Source organism: Bolinopsis microptera, chromosome 5 (genome assembly GCF_026151205.1).
Source record: "Bolinopsis microptera isolate Bmic1 chromosome 5, MBARI_Bmic_1.0, whole genome shotgun sequence".
In the NCBI taxonomy this organism is placed as follows: domain Eukaryota; kingdom Metazoa; phylum Ctenophora; class Tentaculata; order Lobata; family Bolinopsidae; genus Bolinopsis; species Bolinopsis microptera.
This window is the reverse complement of record NC_087076.1, coordinates 11,304,400-11,327,790: the sequence shown is the minus strand read 5'-3', so window position 1 is coordinate 11,327,790 and position 23,391 is coordinate 11,304,400. Positions and strand designations below refer to the sequence as shown.

At 38.6% G+C, this 23,391-nt stretch overlaps 1 long non-coding RNA gene across 2 annotated transcripts; it reads right to left on the bottom strand.

Moving 5' to 3' along the window:
- Positions 1–111: 111 nt before the first annotated feature.
- Positions 112–10,285, bottom strand: LOC134815124 (uncharacterized). 2 transcript variants are annotated; one of them, XR_010160218.1, is made up of 4 exons: positions 10,139–10,285; positions 6,705–6,777; positions 6,462–6,568; positions 112–152 (listed from the first exon to the last, which is right to left on the bottom strand). It is a non-coding gene; the product is annotated as an uncharacterized LOC134815124 (long non-coding RNA). The 2 variants fall into 2 exon arrangements; XR_010160219.1 differs by lacking the exon at positions 6,705–6,777.
- Between the last annotated feature and the right edge of the window lie 13,106 nt (positions 10,286–23,391).

Below are 23,391 nucleotides of genomic sequence, written 5' to 3'. Positions count from 1 at the left end.
TTCTAAAGATTTACAATCTTAAATTTTGTACTACCTTTGTTCATCCTTAGAACAACATTACGAAGTACTCCAGCGGACGAAGTACTCCAGCGGAGGAAGTACTCCAGCAGACATCTGAGCAGAAACGATTTCACTCGACCAAGGTACTGGAGCTGAAAAATTTTGAGTCATATTTCTTTTGTAAACAAGTGAAAAAGAAGTACTAAATTACAAACAATGTCATTAAGCTTATTAGCGATCATGGATGAAGATAACAATGTAATTAGGAACAATGTAAACATGGAATGCAGCATCGTATTGATTGAGTGGGTCTCAGAATTAATTTGAAGATAACACACTTTAAAAAAAGTTTAAAGCAGTCGGTCGGATTAACAAGTAAAAGAAATACAGTAGTCCCGGTAATAAAGCTTTAATATAATACTCATGAGGAACAGTGTGTAAAAAATAACATTAAAATAATTTACTGGCTAAACATTTCAGGTTACTAAATGATTGAAAGTGCCTGTGTACTACTGCATAGTACATAATACTGTGTAGTGTGTACTATTTACTGAGTTATATTAATATATCGTGTATTGCTGGGAAGGCTGTTAATTTAGGATAGAGTTATTGTGGCACTTATATCAGTTTGTTCTTTTGTAGTTGTTCTCAAACTGCTGAGTAAAAGTTTTACAACTTAAAAGCAGTGTTTATAATTTAATTTATTATTGTTATTATTTCAAATATAACAAAAGCTTGGCGGTCGATCATAGTTTCGCAACGTCTATCCCAAATTTAAAATTATTCTACACAGCCCACCTGTATAACATCAACCCAGGAAGTTATTAAAAGCAAAGCAGCGTGTACGAAACCATAGTATCAAAACTTCCTTTTCTCTTAATCTCTTAAAATATTGTACTAAGAACTAAAACAAATTCAATTGGGAATTGAAAGCAGTCTTCATTACGAAATTTAATACACATGACTCACTCCATGCACTAACAAAATTAAAATAATAGACCGAATAGAAATTACATCAAAGATCAATTAACAAGTATATTAATTGAGTGTATCATTAATTAAGTCCTCCAAATCCAGAGCACTGGAAGAGAGGCTGGGTTGAGTGATAAGTGAAGAAGTGAGGAAAGCTCATTATAATGATTACGTGAACATGTTACATGCTAGTGGAATGAGTATACTAGTATAGATACACCTGTAGGTACTTCAAGGGGCTTTCCAGAGACTGATGAAAAGGGTGATGGGCTTATATTACAGTATTTCGGTTGTAGTTGGAGCTAGGAGAGAAGTTGCCAGGGTTTGGAGAGTAATTTGTTGTTAAGGATTCAGACAGCCTGACAGGAAACAGTTACCAGAGATTTTGACGCTCCCGTTGGATTTATTTTTTTCACTTCTCTCCCAAGATGTGTATCGCGATTATTGACGTCCTCGGCGATTTTAAGTATGGTCTTCCTAATATCCGTAGAGTTGAACCAGAATCTGTTGGGGGTCGTTTCCACCACTAAATGCCCAGAGAAACCCAAAGCATAGAGGTCCACACGAGAAGTTATCCGTCTGCTGTTGGCACGGCATGGCATTGATATATTTCACATTCCTTGCTGTTGGATGTTCTTCTTTTGAACAGACGAAAATCCGGTAACCATCCTCAGGCGATTTAGTTGCTACAGGAACTAGCAGGCGATTATCGATCTTCGTTGCTGGCTCTATTTTCCTAAACTCTAAAGAGTGGAGGAATGGTAACAGGCTTCACTCCCTATTCCACTCACTGACTGGTCGAGAGGCCGACTTCCAGCCCCCTCATTACTAGGGGGCCCAGGGAGATCAGATCATGTCACTAATTAGTGACGTATAATTAGTAATGTGATCCATCAGTAGAATTTAACTAACCTAGAAATGGTAGAGTTCACATGTACATCATAGCTGTGCATTAAGAAGTAAACATGATCTTTAAGATTTGACCGCTCGACTCGTATAACTATATCACATAAGGGACAGGAGCTCTTGCTAAAGAGGGGTTCTTGTATCTAGGGATGTGAGACGTGCGTGCCAAAGGCATGCAACGGGAGTGAGCTGATCAAGTGTTCTTAGGTATATTATATACTGGAAGATGATAGACAATAGTATCGCATTCTATCAACATGCCTACCTTCTCCAAATTCATCTCTGGTCGGACAGGATGTCAACAGCTACTCGACTCTGATGGATACATCTACTCCCGGAAGAAGGACAAGTAAAGGATTCAGCCCTCAAGTCTGCCTGGCTTTCACAGAGGATTTAAATCCCGAGTTCATCGCCCAAAGCCCTCTGTTCAAGAGTATGTGCGAGCTATCAAAGATCAGCAAGTCATTACCGACTTTCACATCGACAGGTTGAGTGTTGGCAAGACACCCGCTAAGAGGCGAAGGAATTACCATACCCAACTCCACGATATCTGTTCTTTTAGTATTGTGTGTGTACTTGTTAATTTAAATCAAAACTAAGGGGTAAAACTGGGCTAGATATATAGGGTAGAGTTCACATGTTCTGTAAATCGTAGCTGGTGGATCACATCACTAATTATACGGCACATCACTAATTATACGTCATATAATGATCTGACAAGCAGCACTTGTCACAAGAGACAAAGGATCTCATCTTGGAGCGGAGTAAGGTCAAGCAGAAATGCCCATGTGATGGATTCAATTATAGATCTGAGTATTCTCTTGCTAATAAGCGTGTTAAGAAGAGCTGTAAGAAGGACGATGAGAACTGGGCTTTACGGGTTGCAGCCGATCTGGAAACAGCTTCTTCACACGGTCAGCAGAGGGAGGTCTGGCAGATGATCAAGTCCTTGTCAGGCAAGAAGAGTCGGAAGTCAACTGCTGTCAGAGATAAAACCGAGAAGTTGATTTCTGACCCCGCTGCTCAACGAAAACGATGGGGTGAGCACTTCGCTGAACTACTAAACCCGCAGATAGGAGACGTGGACCTTTCAGACCTAGACAGTCTAGAGGTCGCACCATGTTTTCCGTATCTGAGTGATAGTGATTTACCCCCTAGCAGAACAGAGATCTCTGAGGCTTTAAAGAGTCTGAAGAATCACAAGAGCTCTGGAATTGATGAAATTTCCAACGAACAGCTGAAGTATGGGGCTCCTGGTCTTTTAGACAGGCTTGAGAAACTGTTTGCACGTGTTTGGGAGACGGAGAATGTGCCAGAGGATTGGGTTAATGGTATCATTGTTATTGTCCCGAAAAAGGTAGATACATCATTCTGCTCGAACAACAGGGGCATAACCCTACGCTCCACGGCATCAAAACTCTATCAGATAATAGTGTTGCGACGGATGAATGCGGGGCTTGAAGAACTGCTCCGAGAGAATCAGTGCGGGTTCAGGAAAAAAAGGTCTTGCATTGATCAGATTTATTCGCTCCGTACTATTATTCACAACAGCATTGAGTTTAACCTCCCCCTGTACTTAAATTTTGTTGACTTTAAAGCTGCATTCGATTCACTTAATCGGGAGTTTATCTGGAAAGCTTTCAGTCATTATGGCTTGCCTTGTAAATACATTCGCATAATGCAAGCATTCTTTTGCGGCACCGTCAGCTCTGTCAGACATAATGGTGAGCTCTCAGATTGGTTTGACGTTACATCTGGTTCTGGGCAGGGGGATATTCAGGGTCCACCTATCTTTAATGTTTGCATCAACCTGCCTGCGCAGCGGGCTGAGAATAACAAAGTGTTGTCACACGGGGCAGTGCTGCAGAGAGCTACCACCAGCTTTGCCCTTTGGTCAGGATACAGTCGTCTTGGATACTGACTATGCAGATGATTTGGCTATCATGGACAACACCAAGGACGGTCTCCAGGAGACGACTGATCTTTTATGCAAGTATGCGGCTCAGGCTGGCCTCAGAATCAATGCGAAGAAATCAGAGGTTATGGCCATCGGCAAGAATACATCACAGAGGCCGTATACTGAAGCATCAACGGTGGACATTACAGTGGGAGACACGGCTATCCAGCAAGTCAGCAACTTCACTTACCTTGGGTCGATTATATCAAGTGATGGGACTATTGACCGGGACTTGTCTGCACGGATCCAGAAAGCCTCAGGAGCATTCAATCAGCTCGGTAATATTTGGAAGAATCGCAATATCCAAACTAACACCAAAATACGGATATATGTTGCAGCGGTTCTAACAATATTACTTTATGGAAGCGAAGTCTGGAACACTACTTCAAAGCAACTACATCGCTTCGAAGTTTTCCATCAAAACTGTTTGTGGAGAATCCTTCGAATTAAATGGTTCCACCGGATGAGCAATGTTCAAGTGTTGGAGCGGGCAAGAATAAACCCGGTTATAACCAACATCAGTGCCAACCGTCTTCGCTGGTTTGGACATGTTTCTAGAATGCCGGACACCAGGCTACCAAAGTATCTACTTGACTGGACACCTGCTCACGGCCGAAGATCACGTGGGCGGCCAAGAAAGAATTGGCGAACCTGTGTCCTGGAAGACGCAGTAACATTTACAGGAGATCCAGACATTGTATTTGATAAGGTCCGAGAGTTGGCAGGAAATCGCAAGCACTGGAGAGAGATGATACGACATAAGCGGCAATTCCTTGGTGCAGGCCACTCGAATGATCGAGGAGACCTTATCAAGTATCAAGTAAGTAAGTATGATCTGACCCCTAATAATAGGGGGGCCTGGAAATCGTGCAGCCGTTTCTCATAAGATGTATGAATGTAACCGACAGCAGTAAGTTCATCCCCGACATGTTATATAATGAATATCTGTACCTATTAAGCTCCTTGTGATTTTGCTCACAAATTGATGTGTTTATTCTATTCCGTAGCAGCTGTGCACAAATATTCAAGCGATGAAATATATCTTATGGATTTTTAAAATTCACCTCGAATGAAATCTGTCAAATAAGATGTACTTATGGCTTACTGGGCGGCGCTCAGCCTGCACTGTCTTTCCGCCGAATCTCTATCTTTGATTATGGACATAAATATGGTAACTTGTGGCTTCACTTGGTTACAGGATGGTCTCTAGGGTTGGATTTCACAGATTGAACTTTGTGGTTCAACAGCTCATCGAAGTTTATAACGCCGCCGAATTTGATGAATTGCGGGATCTCCGGTTTTGAAGAGTCTGCCAGCTTTCCTCCGTATGGTGGCAGCATACCAGGGAACTGCTTCTCGGCATGTCTGGCCACTTGGGAAGCAAAGACCACAACAGATATTGACGGAATATGCTGCCATGATCTAAGGAACTGAACGTAATCCGATGCCCCTTCATGCAGGCAGAGGACCTTAAACCCTACACATATTCATGTGGACACATGACTGTGAGAAGTCCACCACTCTTCCCAGCAATCTGTACAAACTTTTTAGTGAACGAATAGTGATCTGTGTTGTGTTCTATTATCATCTCCACCCGTTATCTCAGTGTCCCCTTCTTGATTAATTTAAGCATGTCAAGCATACCGTTGATGACGTTAGATCCGGTTTTCTGCTTGACGATCGATGTTCCACAAGTCATCAAATTGTATGGGGTAGACATCAGGTTTGCCGTCAGAGCCTTTATCTATTGCTTTCACATCAAAGAGGATGACAGGGGAATGCCTCCCACACTCTCTACAGGACAGGAAGTCTAGAGGTGTCTCCTTCATGCCCATATAGAGTAGGAAGGGATCCCCTAGGGTTGGTAAGGTGGGGACTGTCGGACTCCTTTCGGAAAGATCGACTGTCTCGGATATGGGGTGTCCAAACAATGTCAGTCTGGTGAAGATGGTTTCCAGAAGCTGACAGTCTACAATTGTATGGTCGTTGTTATTGAACCGTGAACACCCCTTCCGAGACATCGGTGTATCGATATGGAGTCTGACAGGTGAAACAGAAATTAACATGTATGTCAACAGTCGTCACTGCCTCCTTCTGTAACCACCTCCCCTGGCTGGTTACAGTGTGTGCAGATTTGCTCGAAGTTTTGACAGGGATTTGACTGGTTCCGTCTTACACATGAGTGGATTCCACTCAGTGGAATGCGTTTGTTTTCCATCGCATGTTTGCAAAACCTCGGTAAAACTCGGCTTGGTAAAGTTTTTATCGTACATTTTGAACGTTAAGATCTGACGGTTTCGATTTAAATCAGTAAAATGTACTACTATGATATGCCTTCATACTAGTGATTTGACTTTACATACTGGCGATTTAGGTACTGTTAGTGTTAAACGACACTGCAATTCAAACATCAAGCATTTGTGAGATCAATAAACGTTGATAGAAGATAAACTGAAGTTTCACCCGGGTAACAGCTGATTATCAAGCCTGGAAACAAGTTATTTAGATGGATTTGAGCATGACGAGTGACGACATATGTAACTCGAGATCACACATAAAATCGGCAATATCCAAGTATCCCGATGGGCGACACGTGTTCACGAACAGTTTTTCCACTTGTACTAACCGATTTGACAGTGCTGCATGTCTTGATATCAGGTTTTTTGATATCAGGCTTCTTGATAACAGGTTTCTTGATAGCAGGAATGCTCTCAATCTTCGACTACTCTTTGGCTGAAAAACAATAGTTATTTCAATGAATGTATATACCAAATGAAAACGAATGTAGGATAGTACACATTGCTGCGATAAGTTATGAAGCGTGTAACAACATACATCGATTCTTTGACATTTGACAAGATATACTTACAGGAAGAAAATCATATGAGCTCGAACTGTATGTATCTTGGAGCAATTTGTTCATTTGTGATGAAATATTGTTCCTGGGAAATACTGTTTGACTTACATCTCAAAACTTATTTAATTTAACTGTTACTATACCTGCCGGCAGGTATAGTAACAGTTAAATTAAATAAGTTTTGAGATGTAAGTCAAAACCATGTAAATCTATTAAGTTGATCTACCAAATAATGGTATAGGTGGTGTCCAACCGTGTCCATGTCGACATCTGTCCGAATTTCGGATCATATTGTAATTTCAGTTCACATTCGTATTTCACAAGCTCACGGGTAATCTCGTGACGTTGCTCCCATTGTTCTAATGCTGATGTGATCCATTGAAATATAATCCTCGATATATGATTGACTAGTTGAGAACAGGAACGTCAGATCGTCCTAGCCGTAAACTTACAAGCTGTCGATCACATCACAGGACATGAGTACATGGGCAATTCCACGTAGTGTAATTCACACTTTGCACAAAATTTAGCTTTTAATTGCATGCTAATTGTAGGCTAACATTAGCAGCATGATAATATAAAGTCAGAATGAAGTTTAAACGTTTGTGATGATGTGGCAACAAAAGTTTAATGTCTATCTCTTATACTTTTTATGTGAGCGGCATTTTAAAAAGTAGGCGTTATTCACAGGCATAATTTGGTGTTTTAGAAATCCTGCCTTAAAATTGCAATTCGTGCCCCAGTGTAATAGCAGAAGTTACAATAAGGCTTGATCACAATAAAGTACACATTTTTTCAACTTCCTATGTCCTTCCTAACATAAATTTGTGGAATGTGTGTAGTACAGGGACAATATAGGAAGTAAACGTTATTCACATTTGGACGTAGTGTAACTCACACTCTGCCCAGTTGCTCTGTTTGTGCGTTGTATTGATGTTTGCTTGTTCTTGATTTGGTTGCTACTATTGTAAAATGGTGAAGTAGACTGACTATTACTGATTTTAAATTAGATTGACTACTAATTGGTCCAATTAGATACTGGTAATGGTGTAGATTACACCCTACTGCCATACCACAGTGGTCCGGGCGCCATACGAGGTAGACATAAGACATAGGCATGACTAAGTGGTATGATATACCACAAAACATGTTTTCTAGGGGTATCTTGCCCCAAAATAACGTTTAAAAAGGTTTTTAGAGTGATTAAATGGATATTTGACCTCAAATATTAATTTTACCTCATTTTTTGTCAAAAATTGCATTTTTTGGCAATTTTTGCCATTTTTTAGGACAAACTACAAAAATAAGTTGCAAATTAACTTTGGTAAGCATCTATAAGTTGATCTATCTGTAAGTATAGGACATTTAGAGTAATCCTAGAAAAATGTACAGTGTAATATTGTGGCATGATTTTTTTATGAGCTCTCAAAGGTTCATGATTAGACAGAAATTGGGTGAAATTTAGAACTTTTTGAATCCATTTTTAGACCATTTTATCACTTATATCAATTCTAAACTACTTCTTTGTGTTTTTAATGTGAAGAGGTCATCAAGAGCTTTAATTTGATACCTCTATACATGGTTTTTGATAAAAATTAGAATTTTTTGGGGCAAAAACACTGCTCTTTTGAGCAAAATTTAGTTACGTGACAAGAAAATAAGGTAATTTTAGCCCCAAATTGCTGATATTTTCTGAAAATAAGCCTTTAAATTACTCAAATAAGTGTTCCCAGACCTAACAATGACTATAAAACACTTTCAAATCAATTTTGATGTCCTAATCCATTTAAAAATCATTATTTTTGCGATTTAAGGTCTAAAAGTGGCACATTTTGCCCTGGCGGAACCCTAATTTCGATTAAATTACCAACACTTTCAGGCAGTTGTTGAAAATAGGTCCCTGGAATTACCCTGGAAGTATTGAAAGTACAATTTATTTCACAACAAAGCATTTAAACCACTTGTTTTATTAATTTTCCGCTGTGTAAATTACACTACCAAGCTGTGAATTACGCTACCTGTGAATCACACTACCTCTATTTTTTGCACTTCCAGTGTGACAAAACGAATGAAATTTTCTGACCTTTATAGATGACTAAAGTTGCCGTTAGAGAGAGAGTTACGAATCAAACAGACTTGTAGTGTAGCCACAGTAAAACATTTTTTACTATTTGGTAGCGTTATTCACACGCGAAGAGGAAAAATTTGATCATAAGACACTCAAAAAGTAAAGAAATTTGGCCCTCAAAATTAGGCTGGCCTTCTATCTGAAGCCCACTAGGTTGATATACAGGATAAAATATTGAATTCTACGATTAATAAAGCTCCCTAAAATCTTTCGGAAAATAACTGGATATTCACACTAAAGATACACTAAATTTAAGCCAACTTTGTCGCGCTACAGTTTTTAAACTAGGCTAGATATCAACAAACGGTTTTTGCCCCTGAAAATATGGTCAAATATCTTAAAGATTTTCTATCTCTCCCAAACCACCTCCAAACTTTATTATTTTGTTATTGGTTACCGTTATCGTGGAATTGCCCACATATAAGACAGCGGTATGTAGATTAGTTATCGCAATCCACAATTGCAACCAATCTTCAGTTTATCCCTGGACGCAAACAAGGCTCGGCCCGGAGAACCCTGTCCTGAATGGCTTCCGATACGTCTTCGACAAATAAAGAGATGATACCACCCACTGGAAATATTCGGATTTCCGAAAGGGTTGCAGAGCACGATTCTACCGTGGAGAAACAACTGATCACTCCTACTCCTGACCGCACTCACCCTGCCCACCATGCTGAAACGACCGTCCACGTCAGCAAACAGAACTTGAAAAGAAAAGCTTCTGGTGGAGATCGACCGACGAAATAACTCTTATCTGAATCAGTTGGTGGATTGGGTTACGAATCTAGAGCTGCCAGCTATCACCCCTCAACAGAATGGTACAGAGAAGCAGAAAAGCAGCAAACAGACACCTTTCTAACCCGAGAAACCCTTCTAATCTGGAAACCTTTCTAATCTGGAAACGCTCCCCATTCCTGCAAACTATATGCTCTCTACCGACAACGAAACAATGCTGCTCTGGGACTCTGGATGGGACGAAAATACTCGACGATCTTTCCTTTGGGGTACTGCTAAGAACGCAGATCATATAATATTATATGGCGGACGCGGAGCATTGGGTAGATCATATCTCAAATTGGAAATGTTACGTATACAAATTAGCGAGTAACAGTTCATGAGTTCAGATCATGTCTCTAATTGGAAATGTGTTGAAATCAGATGATGATTTCGGACAGATGCCGTTTTTTTCTGGTACCCTGATTCGGACAGATCTCGCTGTCGGACACGAGTTGTGTTACCGTCCATGTCACGGCGCAAAGGCTCAGCTCGTTGCACTTTTAACAATACCTAACAATTTTAATGATTGTGAACCACTTACAACTGGTTTAGCTGGCAACCTCTGAGGTATGGATTTCGTCTCTACTACACCGGCTAAACGTTTAATCTGCGGTCAGATGTGTCCCATTAGCTTCAATTAAAGTCTATAATTCGATCGTGATAGTTAAAGTTTTAAGAAACACCAATAAAAGCAACACTTTTGGTTCATACATTTACGTAAAAAGCATGTAACTTTTCAAGTTTGTTATAATATCAGATATAATGGTCACCACGTCATCATTCTATCGAGTTCAAGTTCCTGCAATTTAGACTCTTAAAAGGTGAAAATCGATGATATCAATCACAAACAATCTTCCTAACTAAACTTGTTAATAAAACAAAAGTTAATAAAACAAAAGTTAAATTTATTACCAATTATTCAATCAATACATATCATAAATTCTAATATTGGAAACACAATGCAAAATGGATGTCTTAAACTATAATTTCATTGTGACTAATAATCTATTGACTTTCAAAGTTGAATTTTAGTTAAGTATGAAATGCCACCACATCATAGTTAGGGTAAAATGTTATTTTTAAATTTTAAAATTGAGAAGATTGCTCTATGGCTTAAAATGTAAAATTCTAGCAAAAGATATCTTATTTTTAAATAGTTGGTTACAGTTTATGACAGTACTGGCATGACTAGTTTTATTGTGGCTGGTAAAAGGACCCAGTTGCCTGTAAGGGCTTTACCGAACCCCAGGGGACCACAATGTGATAAGATCAGGCCAGATGTTTCTATGTAGAGCAATTAATTTATTTTGGAGCTATGATTACGTGGTATAGCTGGTGGTCATGTTTAAAGGTCAGTTTATCCTTGTGTGCTAATTATCCATCCAGATGCTTAGTGATGTGGGTAAATCATGCCCTTCTACGATATATAATGTTTGACCATAAATTTGTTTTTACCACATAAACTGTGGCACTAATGTCAATTAACAATATTTACATTCATTGGTATTTAAAGCGTGTTTTTTCCCCAGCACTACTACACAACAAAAACCTGTCGGCCCACCGAGGAAACACGGTCGCAGAACAAAGAGCCCAATTGTGCTCTTCTATTCTGTGATCGTGTGTATCTACTATAAACTAGCTAAATATACTAAGAAAATTTAATGGAATCATTACAGTCGTTTGATAAGTTCACGTGTCAAAGTAATGTTCATGGTGATCATATTTTTTGATCCCCGGTGGGCAAACACTCGTCCGAAAGGTCAAGGCAAACCTGTCGATGTTTCACCATACGAAGTAAGGCGATTTGAACATATACTCAGCTTACAACTCAACCCATGGGACGAGACGTCGTGAGCCTCAAAATTCTTCAAAATATACAGCACATACCTAGTTAGCAAACACTAAACACAACATACATACGATACCAAATAATGTATAATGCCATTACTAATTCGAAAGAAAATATATCTGCTATCTAATTTAAAAAATTGAAGAATAAACCTGAAGAAAGGGGAAGGAGAGGGGTTTGGGAGAGGCAGAGTAGGAAAACAACAGGATCCTGTGCCGCAGGATTTTAAAATTTGTTGTATACAATATTTTAATTGTATAACTTAACAAAGACTTACCACTAAGTTCCCTACTGTAGCTTATGATATCAGTCAGTAGCTCTCCTTTCATTCAATTGTTTCAAAACTGACTTTCAGCAGACAAAGCTCCAAACTTTTGCTATGCAGTCTATACAATGTAATTCAGTTAATATAATAATTTCAATAGATTCAAAATTAAACAACAATAAATCAGTTTGGTAACACGACATCTGTCCGACAGCGACATCTGTCTGTCCGACAACACTATTTTCGTGTGTTTGAAGTGATATCTCAAATTTGGCACATAGAAATTTAATCAAACTTGCAAAAATTATTTGTCTTAAAGCTATCTTACTATCTAGAAAGTTTCAAGAAAATCATATCGTTGGATCTCCAGATATATGCTTTGGAACCACTGAAAACCACCGAATTGGATATATTTTTAGTGTTTAAGGTAATATCTTAAATTTGGCACATAGAAACTCGCTCAAACTTACACAGATTATTCGTCATATAACCACTATACTTTATGGAAAGTTTCAAGAAAATCGTACGGTAGGATCCAACATAAACTATTGTCCAAATAACCTATTTTCTGATTCGGACAGATGTCGCTGTCGGACAGATGTCGGCCAATCAATTGGAACCATCAAGGGGAATGAAATTAAATTATTGGATGCCAGGAACTAGAAATAAATATACTGGAATATTGTGTTTCCATGGAGAGGTCTTATTCTAATTGGAACCATCAAGGGGAATGAAATTAAATTATTGGATGCCAGGAACTAGAAATAAATATACTGGAATATTGTGTTTCCATGGAGACTGGAGAGGTCTAATTCTAATTGGAACCATCAAGGGGAATGAAATTAAATTATTGGATGCCAGGAACTAGAAATAAATATACTGGAATATTGTGTTTCCATGGAGAGGTCTAATTCTAATTGGAACCATCAAGGGGAATGAAATTAAATTATTGGATGCCAGGAACTAGAAATAAATATACTGGAATATTGTGTTTCCATGGAGAGGTCTAATTCTAATTGGAACCATCAAGGGGAATGAAATTAAATTATTGGATGCCAGGAACTAGAAATAAATATACTGGAATATTGTGTTTCCATGGAGAGGTCTTATTCTAATTGGAACCATCAAGGGGAATGAAATTAAATTATTGGATGCCAGGAACTAGAAATAAATATACTGGAATATTGTGTTTCCATGGAGAGGTCTTATTCTAATTGGAACCATCAAGGGGAATGAAATTAAATTATTGGATGCCAGGAACTAGAAATAAATATACTGGAATATTGTGTTTCCATGGAGAGGTCTAATTCTAATTGGAACCATCAAGGGGAATGAAATTAAATTATTGGATGCCAGGAACTAGAAATAAATATACTGGAATATTGTGTTTCCATGGAGAGGTCTTATTCTAATTGGAACCATCAAGGGGAATGAAATTAAATTATTGGATGCCAGGAACTAGAAATAAATATACTGGAATATTGTGTTTCCATGGAGAGGTCTTATTCTAATTGGAACCATCAAGGGGAATGAAATTAAATTATTGGATGCCAGGAACTAGAAATAAATATACTGGAATATTGTGTTTCCATGGAGAGGTCTTATTCTAATTGGAACCATCAAGGGGAATGAAATTAAATTATTGGATGCCAGGAACTAGAAATAAATATACTGGAATATTGTGTTTCCATGGAGAGGTCTTATTCTAATTGGAACCATCAAGGGGAATGAAATTAAATTATTGGATGCCAGGAACTAGAAATAAATATACTGGAATATTGTGTTTCCATGGAGAGGTCTAATTCTAATTGGAACCATCAAGGGGAATGAAATTAAATTATTGGATGCCAGGAACTAGAAATAAATATACTGGAATATTGTGTTTCCATGGAGAGGTCTTATTCTAATTGGAACCATCAAGGGGAATGAAATTAAATTATTGGATGCCAGGAACTAGAAATAAATATACTGGAATATTGTGTTTCCATGGAGAGGTCTTATTCTAATTGGAACCATCAAGGGGAATGAAATTAAATTATTGGATGCCAGGAACTAGAAATAAATATACTGGAATATTGTGTTTCCATGGAGAGGTCTTATTCTAATTGGAACCATCAAGGGGAATGAAATTAAATTATTGGATGCCAGGAACTAGAAATAAATATACTGGAATATTGTGTTTCCATGGAGAGGTCTTATTCTAATTGGAACCATCAAGGGGAATGAAATTAAATTATTGGATGCCAGGAACTAGAAATAAATATACTGGAATATTGTGTTTCCATGGAGAGGTCTAATTCTAATTGGAACCATCAAGGGGAATGAAATTAAATTATTGGATGCCAGGAACTAGAAATAAATATACTGGAATATTGTGTTTCCATGGAGAGGTCTTATTCTAATTGGAACCATCAAGGGAATGAAATTAAATTATTGGATGCCAGGAACTAGAAATAAATATACTGGAATATTGTGATTCCATGGAGAGGCCTAATTCTAATTGGAACCATCAAGGGGAATGAAATTAAATTATTGGATGCCAGGAACTAGAAATAAATATACTGGAATATTGTGTTTCCATGGAGAGGTCTTATTCTAATTGGAACCATCAAGGGGAATGAAATTAAATTATTGGATGCCAGGAACTAGAAATAAATATACTGGAATATTGTGTTTCCATGGAGAGGTCTTGTTCTAATTGGAACCATCAAGGGGAATGAAATTAAATTATTGGATGCCAGGAACTAGAAATAAATATACTAGAATATTGTGTTTCCATGGAGAGGTCTTATTCTAATTGGAACCATCAAGGGGAATGAAATTAAATTATTGGATGCTTCACATAGCCATGTGCCTACGCGTACTGCGTGACGCGCTTGTTTCACAAGTAGGATAGGCACATACAGATCAGCACACATAAGATGGTACGTGTGCGCGCGCGCAGTGCTGACAATTGCGTCGTATTTAACCCCGGGTGCACGTACATCGTGTGCGATGATTGGTCTCTATTTGAGGGTTTATGTCTATTCCAAGAAGTTTTTAGACGATGAAATCAGAAATACAGGAATTGTGGTACAATAAGAAATTAGAAATTTTAAAAATCCTACGATTGAAATACAATTTGAATTACAACAGGATTACATAAAAATATAAGTATTCTTTGTATATTATAAAGAAACTAAAAAGCCCGTGGTCACACAAAGGAAGCTAATAGTATTCTTTTTAGTCAGTTTTTATCGCATCAAAAATATCTGTCACGACCGAGTATACAGCCCATTAAAATATAGCTTGCAATGAACACAACGTATAATTACCACAACGTATAATTACCACAAAACCGATAAAAATGTCGTTTTAACAACTTTCACGTGGACGGTCGTACAATGTACAAAGATAATTTTAGAATTATAGTAGAGATAGTTTTACTATTTGAATTGCATGTAAATAATTTTCAAATGATTCTGTCATAAATGCTAAAAACAATTTCGTACATAAACAAATAATATGTACTAAATAACTAAAGACAATTTCATAGAAATGATTACGGAAGATTACAGATTGAAAGTATAAATGATAACGAGATTACATCACACTTCGTGATCCGCAAGAAACGGATTCATTTGCATAACATATAACATATAACAATCCGGTGACCGACAACCAATCCATCCGGTCGCAACAATCACTTCGCGATCAGTAAGAAATAGGTTAGATCTTTCAGTCCCAACATTGACTTCGTGATCAGTAAGAAACAGGTTAGATCTTTCAGTCCCAACATTGACTTCGTAATCAGTAAGAAACGGGTTCATTCCTGCAGGCCCAACTCCGACCGGATGCTGAAAAAGTACATGTTGTCATTGACATATTTACTCATCTGTAAATGTAATCTACTAATCTGTTACGTAAAACAGCAAATGATATATTTCAGCCCCTATCACTTGATCGTGCTAATATTTAATATGTAAGATACATTTTGTTCTTTACTACTGCCCGATCGGATGAACTGGGAAGTTAGGGGAGAATAGTGGAACTAATAATATTTTCACAATAAATGTATTTAATTTTAATTGCGGTTGTGAGTATAGTTAAACATTGACACTGAAATGATGCGAGAGATACTCTTTTGTGCTAATAAGGACATAAAGTGCTCGGTTGATCAGGAGCGAGCTTAGTGTGCAGTGTGAGCTGAAGACGATTTACACAAGTATTTTGAAAGCTCCTGCTAATAAAATCCTTTCATATCACTTGTATGTTTTAAATATCCCCCTCCAGGTTAGTGTGAGTGTGTGCAGTGCAGGAGCGACACGGGCGATTGTGTCGCTCCTACGCTACACTCTTAATCTCGGTTTACCGTGCAACTGCAAGGCATAATGCAGAAGATTTTCTATTTCAAAGTTAGCTACTATACTATCAAAGAAAGCTTGTAGGATCAGAGGTTATAAGTTGGCAACATACAGCTAAACTGAATATAGGTAGCAAGTTTTGTGAGATGTGCTTCAGTGAGCGGAAATTAAAGTCACGACGACGTCGCAGATTGTGAGTCAGCGAAGCTACATTTACCGACTTCTAATCCCGGACCTTACTAAAATGTATTCCAATGAAATCGCAAATTTGGAAAGAATTAGCTACGGTAACACGACATCTGTCCGACAGCGACTCTTGTCCGACTCAAGTTATCAGAAAAAAAGACATATGTCCGGAATTGTGATATAATTTCAATACGACACATTTCCAATTAGAGACATGATCTGAACTGTTACTAGCTACTTTGTATACGTAACATTTCCAATTTGATATATGATCTGAGCTGAACTCTACCATAGTTTATTTTCATTTGATGTCGATATATTGGACGAATGTTATATATAAATCAGTTCAGGACATGGTCCTTCGAGCCTTGCTTGCGTCGAGGGGTAAACTGAAGATTGGTTGCGTTTTTGGATTGCGATAACTGATTCCCATACCGCTCTCTTATATGCACTGTAGGCTGTGATGTGATCGACAGCCTGTTACAGCTTGTTAGTGTACGGCTAGCACGATCCTGTCCTCAAATAGTCAATCACGTATCGATGGATCGGATCTCAATGGATCAAATCAGGATTAGGACAGTGGGAGCCACTGGGAGACCTTGGGTCAGAAAACTGATCCGGCCCCCAAGAGGGGTCAGATCACATCACTAATTAGTGACGTATAATTAGTGATGTGATTCATGGATTGAATATAATTGACACAGAAATGGGCTAGATCTGGGGTAGAGTTCACATGTCAATTCTGTAAATCATAGCTGTACATTAAGAAGTAAACATGATCTGACTGCTCGACTCGTAGACCACATAAGGGACGGGAGCTCTTGCTTAAGGGGGGGTTCTCGTATCAAGGGATGTGAGACGTACTTGCCAAAGGCATGTAAGGGGAGTGAGCCGATCAAGTGTTCTTAGGTATATATACTGGAAGATAGAAGGTCGCATTCTATCAACAGTCATGCCTACCTTCTCCAAGTTCCTAAATGGTTTCAGAGGATCAAGGATGTCAACAAGTGCTTGATTCTGACAGATATATCTACACCAGGAAGAAATCTGATGACAGCGTCCTCTCCTCTGCTTGGCGTTGCCAGAAGAACAAAACTCTTAAATGTCCCTGCCACTGTTACCTCGCTCTCACAGACAACACTCTTTCCATTGGACGTAAACCAGATTCGGCTACCCCACTGAGACTCGAACTCCTTACAACGCTCAAGAGGAAGGCTGCAGAACAACCCCTGTCGGCGACTCAGAACCTGATATCAAAAGTCCTTGCTGATGCTTCAACAGAAGTAAACCAGACGCTATCTAATATGGAATCCCTAGGAAAAGTCGTCCAACTAGCCAGAGCTTCTGCCTCCGGATCTGCCCAACATACCGAGTCGAAGACTTCTCTTGAATTCGCTCTTCCTCCCAGCTGCACATCTACAAGAAGAGACGAACAATTTATCCTCTTTGATGGGAAGACTGACAGAGATGAGAGAAGATATTTCCCCAAAGTTACACCATACATATCCAGAGGATATGTGGGTGTTCTGGAATCATTTCGCCAGTATTATTCAGGATCCAGAGCTCCCTCGGAGAGGTTTCAAAGAGGTTTCAAAGAGGTTTCAAAACCCGAGTGAATCGCCCAAAGCCCTCTGTTCCAGAATATTTTCGTGCTATTAAGGAACAACAGGTTGTTACAGATTATCATCTGGATCGGCTTGCTGTTGGAAAGACTCCTTCCAAAAAGAAGAGGATTTCCAGCAGTATTCTGTACAACCTTTCTTCTACACGGCATACCCAACAAAGATTGAGTAATTGTTCGCTGTTGCGAAATACTTTGGTAATTATATTGAGTAATTTGTTGTATTCTGAAGTATTATATCATTAATTGATTTAACATTTTAATAACATTTTATAACCAACCAATACATTGTCTCAATTTAAAACATGTTCACTTCTTAATTTATAGCTTCTATGTACAGAGTTGTCATATGAACTCTACCCCAGATCTAGCCCATTTCCAGCTCAATTATATTCAATCCATGGATCAAATCACTAATTATACGAGACAAGCTTCAAGCTTGCATGTTACTTACTTGATGACGTATATGGTAGTCATATCACTTCTGACCCAAGGTCTGGCAGCCGTGGGAGCAACGTCACGAGATTACCCGTGAGCTTGTGAAATACGAATGTGATCCGAAATTACAATTGTGATCCGAAAGTCGGACAGATGTCGCCAAAAATTACTTCTGTCCGAAACCGCTAATTCGGCTGTCGGATAGATCATTAGCTACTAAATTCATGGCATGAAATAAAGCATTAATCCTGTAATACAGTTACTATACCATATACAGTTACTATACTGAAAAAAAATACGGATCATATTCGTATTTCACAAGCTCACGGGTAATGTGGGGGGGGGGGGGGCTGCTGGAGACGAAGAAGTTAAAATACGGAACAAAATCCGAGATGTTACGTGCAAAGGTTGAGGTTAAATTATAGCTGTAATTACTGGTAATAGTAATACTGGAATCACAAATAGCTTTTACTTTTTGACATGCCGATTCCTTAGTAGTTTAAATAATCCTAATCTGGTTTGGTACAATGGTCCCTTATCATAATGAGATTAACCATTTCAAAAAGTTGCTCAATACGTTGTGCGAGTTGAATAAATTAATTTTCCAATGAATCACTTTAATTTTTTTTTTAAAAGTACGACATGTAAGTTGACAAGTAAATACTCCGACTTTAGCTCTAGAAGTCGAGACATCCCAGGAACGTTTCTCGCATTCAGAAGCTCAAACCAGACCACCCCCACATGTTCGGCAGTATCTAGATAGCCCGACCCCTGTCCGCGGACAACTGTCCACGGACAACTGTCCACGAACAACTGTCCACGAACACCTGTCTACCAGATCATGTTATAACTGCATAATAACAGTATCCCCTGAATCAAGCAACAGGTGTTTGTGAATAGTTGATTGGTTACCAGATCATATGACCGCAAATGTTATGAAATTGAATGGTATGTATGGTATCTTGGATGCAATTAGTTACGACTCAGTTACAATCTTTTATTCTAGCTTTTGCAACATTTTAATTGCTCTCTTATCGGTAGTGTTATCTCAACTTGCTGTTACACCGACACGTTGTGCTGTACGCCTTGGCTTTTGTAAAATGGATTTTTCCGTCGAACATCTGAACAGATTTGAAAAGGAGCTATCGTCAGCGATGAATGAGATTTTGAAGATGTCAAAAGCACAAAGCGTTACAGAACTGAATCATTCGAGATTAATGGTTGTAAATAAAGATCCCTTGGCTACTGCAGTTGAAAATCTTTCTAAGCTAATGACTAGTAATCTTGAACTTTGTAAATGTGCAGCCAGTACGATAGACAAACTTAAATCGGATCAGCTGAACTATCAGAAAGACCAGATTAAACAGCAACAGGAGCAACTCGACTCTTTTAAAACAACTGTTCATACCGAGATGAAGACAGCGTGGAGCGATATCGTGAAGAAGAACTGCGAGACAACTACAAGTACTCCGTCGATCAACAGTATAAAAACAGCTGTGAAAACCGTAGTTGAAGACGACATCCGTAGTAAGAATTTCATTATCTACGGTGTACCGGAGAATTATTCCCCTGATCCACACTTAGTGGCAGAAGAAGTGATCGAATTGATTTGGGAATCCTCAGGGTGTGATCCTAAAGTTGTGGCAGCAAATTCTATCGGGACTAAAACAACTTCCAGCAGTGGTAAACCGAGACCAATAAAAGTGACATTGGCTTGCGCGGAATCAGTAAAAATGGTTCTTGCTCGAGCAAGAAATCTGAAGAAATCTAAATGTACAGCGTACCACACATGGTACATCACACCTGACAGAAGCAAGGAGGAGAGAGCAGCTCATCAGAAACTTGTTGTCAAAGTAAAGGAAATGATCACTGATGAGCCAACAAAGTATCATTATATTAGAGACGGCAAGATTTTCAGTGTAGATAAGGTTAAGGTGTAACATTCGGTGTTTTTGATATCTACATAATTACTTTGATTTAAATGTGTGTATGGCTCTTATTTATGGCTGTTGCGTGTATTTGTTGATTACGGCTAATAACGAGGAACTTTTAATTGTGAGTTAATAAACTGCAATCGTGATTGTAACTCAGGTATGTGATGACTTGTGGAGCACACATCGCTGAATAGCAATCGCGAAGCAGGTCTCACCAAGGCTAGGTATATTTAGGGTTTTTATTTTTCTGAGGACACTTTGCCAGTAGTTTAACTTTTTGTGTTGTGTGCTACGGTACAGTGTTTCAATTTTTGGATATAGTGGTATGTTCTATCTTTCTATTTATTTATCTAATTCTAATGTAATATTTCAATATTATAGTAAACATTAACCAGTGTACCAAAAGCTGGTCCCCAAACAAACAAACAAACTAGCATAATCAAACTATTGATTACGATTCAAATGTGGTCCCTCGGATATAATGAGTTACGAATAATATTGATTGTAGCGTAGTATATTCCTGACATGGTACTCTTCTGTCTAATGGACGAAATTAATGGACCCACGGCCTCCTTAGAGAATGCTCGAGACTTCCTATTCCAGAAAAACCTCCTAAAGAGCTCCATGTCCTGTCCTGGGTGTAACGCATCTATGTCCCTGGTTCCCTGCTCGTAAGGTTGCTTAATCGTTTCATAAGCCTTGACACCACCGCTGATTGAAATTCGCGTGCGATGATGTGAACCCTGCTTGATTCAGGGGATACTGTTATTATGCAGTAATATGATCTGGTATACAGTTGTTCGTGGACAGTTGTCCGCGGACAGGGGTCGGGCTATCTAGATACTGCCACATGTTCATACTTAATTAATTTCAATGTTCGCAAAAGTTGTGTCTTGCTATTTTCCGATTAGTTGCAGCCAAATAGTACAGCAGGTCACAATTTAACTTTGATTCTTTCTTACAGCAGGCAACTTAACAAGGATCTGAGAATATTCCGGTAGAAACGTCTTCCGCCCCGAGGTAATAAGTACATAAATTTCGACTCGCGAGAGCGTACAAATAGGTTTTGACCTAAGAACTCAACAACCTGAAGTCTGTAGACTTTAAAACTATGCTCTACCCCACTTAATGTGATGATGCTGACCATTTTTATGCCCAAGATGAGCCCTTAGCTCCCATCAGAAGCTGAGATATCTTGTAATAAGTACATAAATTTTGGCTCGCGAGAGCGTAAAAATAGGTTTTGACCTAATTACTCAACAACCTGAAGTCTGTAGACTTTAAAACTATGCTCTACCCCACTCAATGTGATGATTCTGATCATTTTCATACCCAAGTTGATATCCTTTCTCCAATCAAAAGTGGAGATATGTGGGGTTAGAAATCACGAAAGCGTCAAAAAGGGCGTGGTCAATTGAGCAAAACTGCCCCATATTCAGAAAGTCTACCGAAGCCAAATTTGTTCCTCGGGGCGGAAGACGTGTCTACCGGAATATTCTCAGAACCTTGTCTAGTTGCCTGCTGTAAGAAAGAATTAAAGTTAAATTGTGACCTGCTGTGACTATTTGACTGCAACTAATTGGAAAATAGCTAGTAGTGGCCGATTAGTAGCCGCTTTGTGGCTACTAGCCGATTAGCAGCCGGTTAGTAGCCGTCTAGTGACCACTTTTCAAGTGCCGGCTAGTAGCCTGCTAGAAGCCGGTTTGGGACCTCGAGAAAGTAGGTCTGCTTTAGAGACAAGCTAATAGCGGGCTAGTGACCGCCTAGTAGCCACTTTTTGGTCACTAGCCGGCTAGTAGCCGGTTAGTAGTCAGCTAGTGACCACTTATTAAGTGCCGGTTAGTAGCTGGTTTCATGTAAAATATCTTTTAAGTGCCCGTACAGTGGCCATATAGACTATAGAGGCCGTATAGAGGCCGTATTAATAGTGGCCGCATAGTATAGGGGCCAAACCTAATCGCCCATTTTCCCCATATGGGAGCATATCAATCATGAAATGTTATGAAATTCAATGGTAATATGTATTATATGGTATCTTGCAATTAGTTATTGCTAGAATAATTTGCCATTAATTGTAGCATAGTAAATTGCTGGATCAAACTATTGATAACGATTCAAATGTGGTCTCTCGGATATAATTAGTTACGAATAGCACTGATTGTAGCGTAGCATATAATAATTATTATTATAAAACAGGATCTTACCGTCAATAATGATTCATAAAAATACTTTCATGCGGTAAACTGTACCCTTGAAAAAAATTTTCTCAACATCTGTTGCATGCAGCTATATCTTTGATTTCGTTTAATTCATGCAAGTTATCTATGTGCTAATTTCTACTACTTAAATCACTTCTTAAAACAGATAAAAAGTTCATTCTAGGTCTCCCCAATCTTCTAATAAATAAATTATCTGATTCAATAGCAAAAGAGGGGGTATTCTACATATTATATTGCTCAATGAAATAAATAATTAAGATTTAAATATGGTATAGAAGTCGTTCGTTTTTGGTGGAGTATTATCAGTTGCCATCAACAACAACAACAACAACTATTCCAATTACTGACATGCAGATCCCGGCCGGGATTTGGCGATTTTGTCCCGGTCGGGATTTTGTTTTTAGCCGGGATTTTTCCAAAATAAAGTCTGTTTTTTAGCGTATATTTGAGCCCAAAGTTCACGAACCTGTGAACATTTTCCGAATAGTTTTACTACAACAGTGCTCCACAGTGCTTCTTAATAGTTAGATCATTTCACTTTCTCGTCGCCAAAAGTTTATTGAAAATTCAACTTTCAAGTCTTATGTGAAATGTTTATGTTACATGATCAAAATTCTATGAATTTTGATCGATGGTAGTTGTCAAATTTCAAGTCAAACAAAATTTACTAATGTTCAAAATTAATCATATGTTCAACTGTTCACTTCATGAGTAACAAATTACAAAATGTTAGAAGAAAGCTGAAGTCCGAACAAACTTAGAAATACTCTAGAGTCAGGGGCCTCGCCCTCATCAGCTTCTTCATCTGATGAAATATATCAAATAATAATTTGTGACACGCTAGGTCGATCCACCAATGAGAGCGCTCGCGCTCTCTATCTCAGAGATAAAGAGAGAGATAGAGAAAGATAGAGAGATAGAGATTAGAGAGAGATAGAG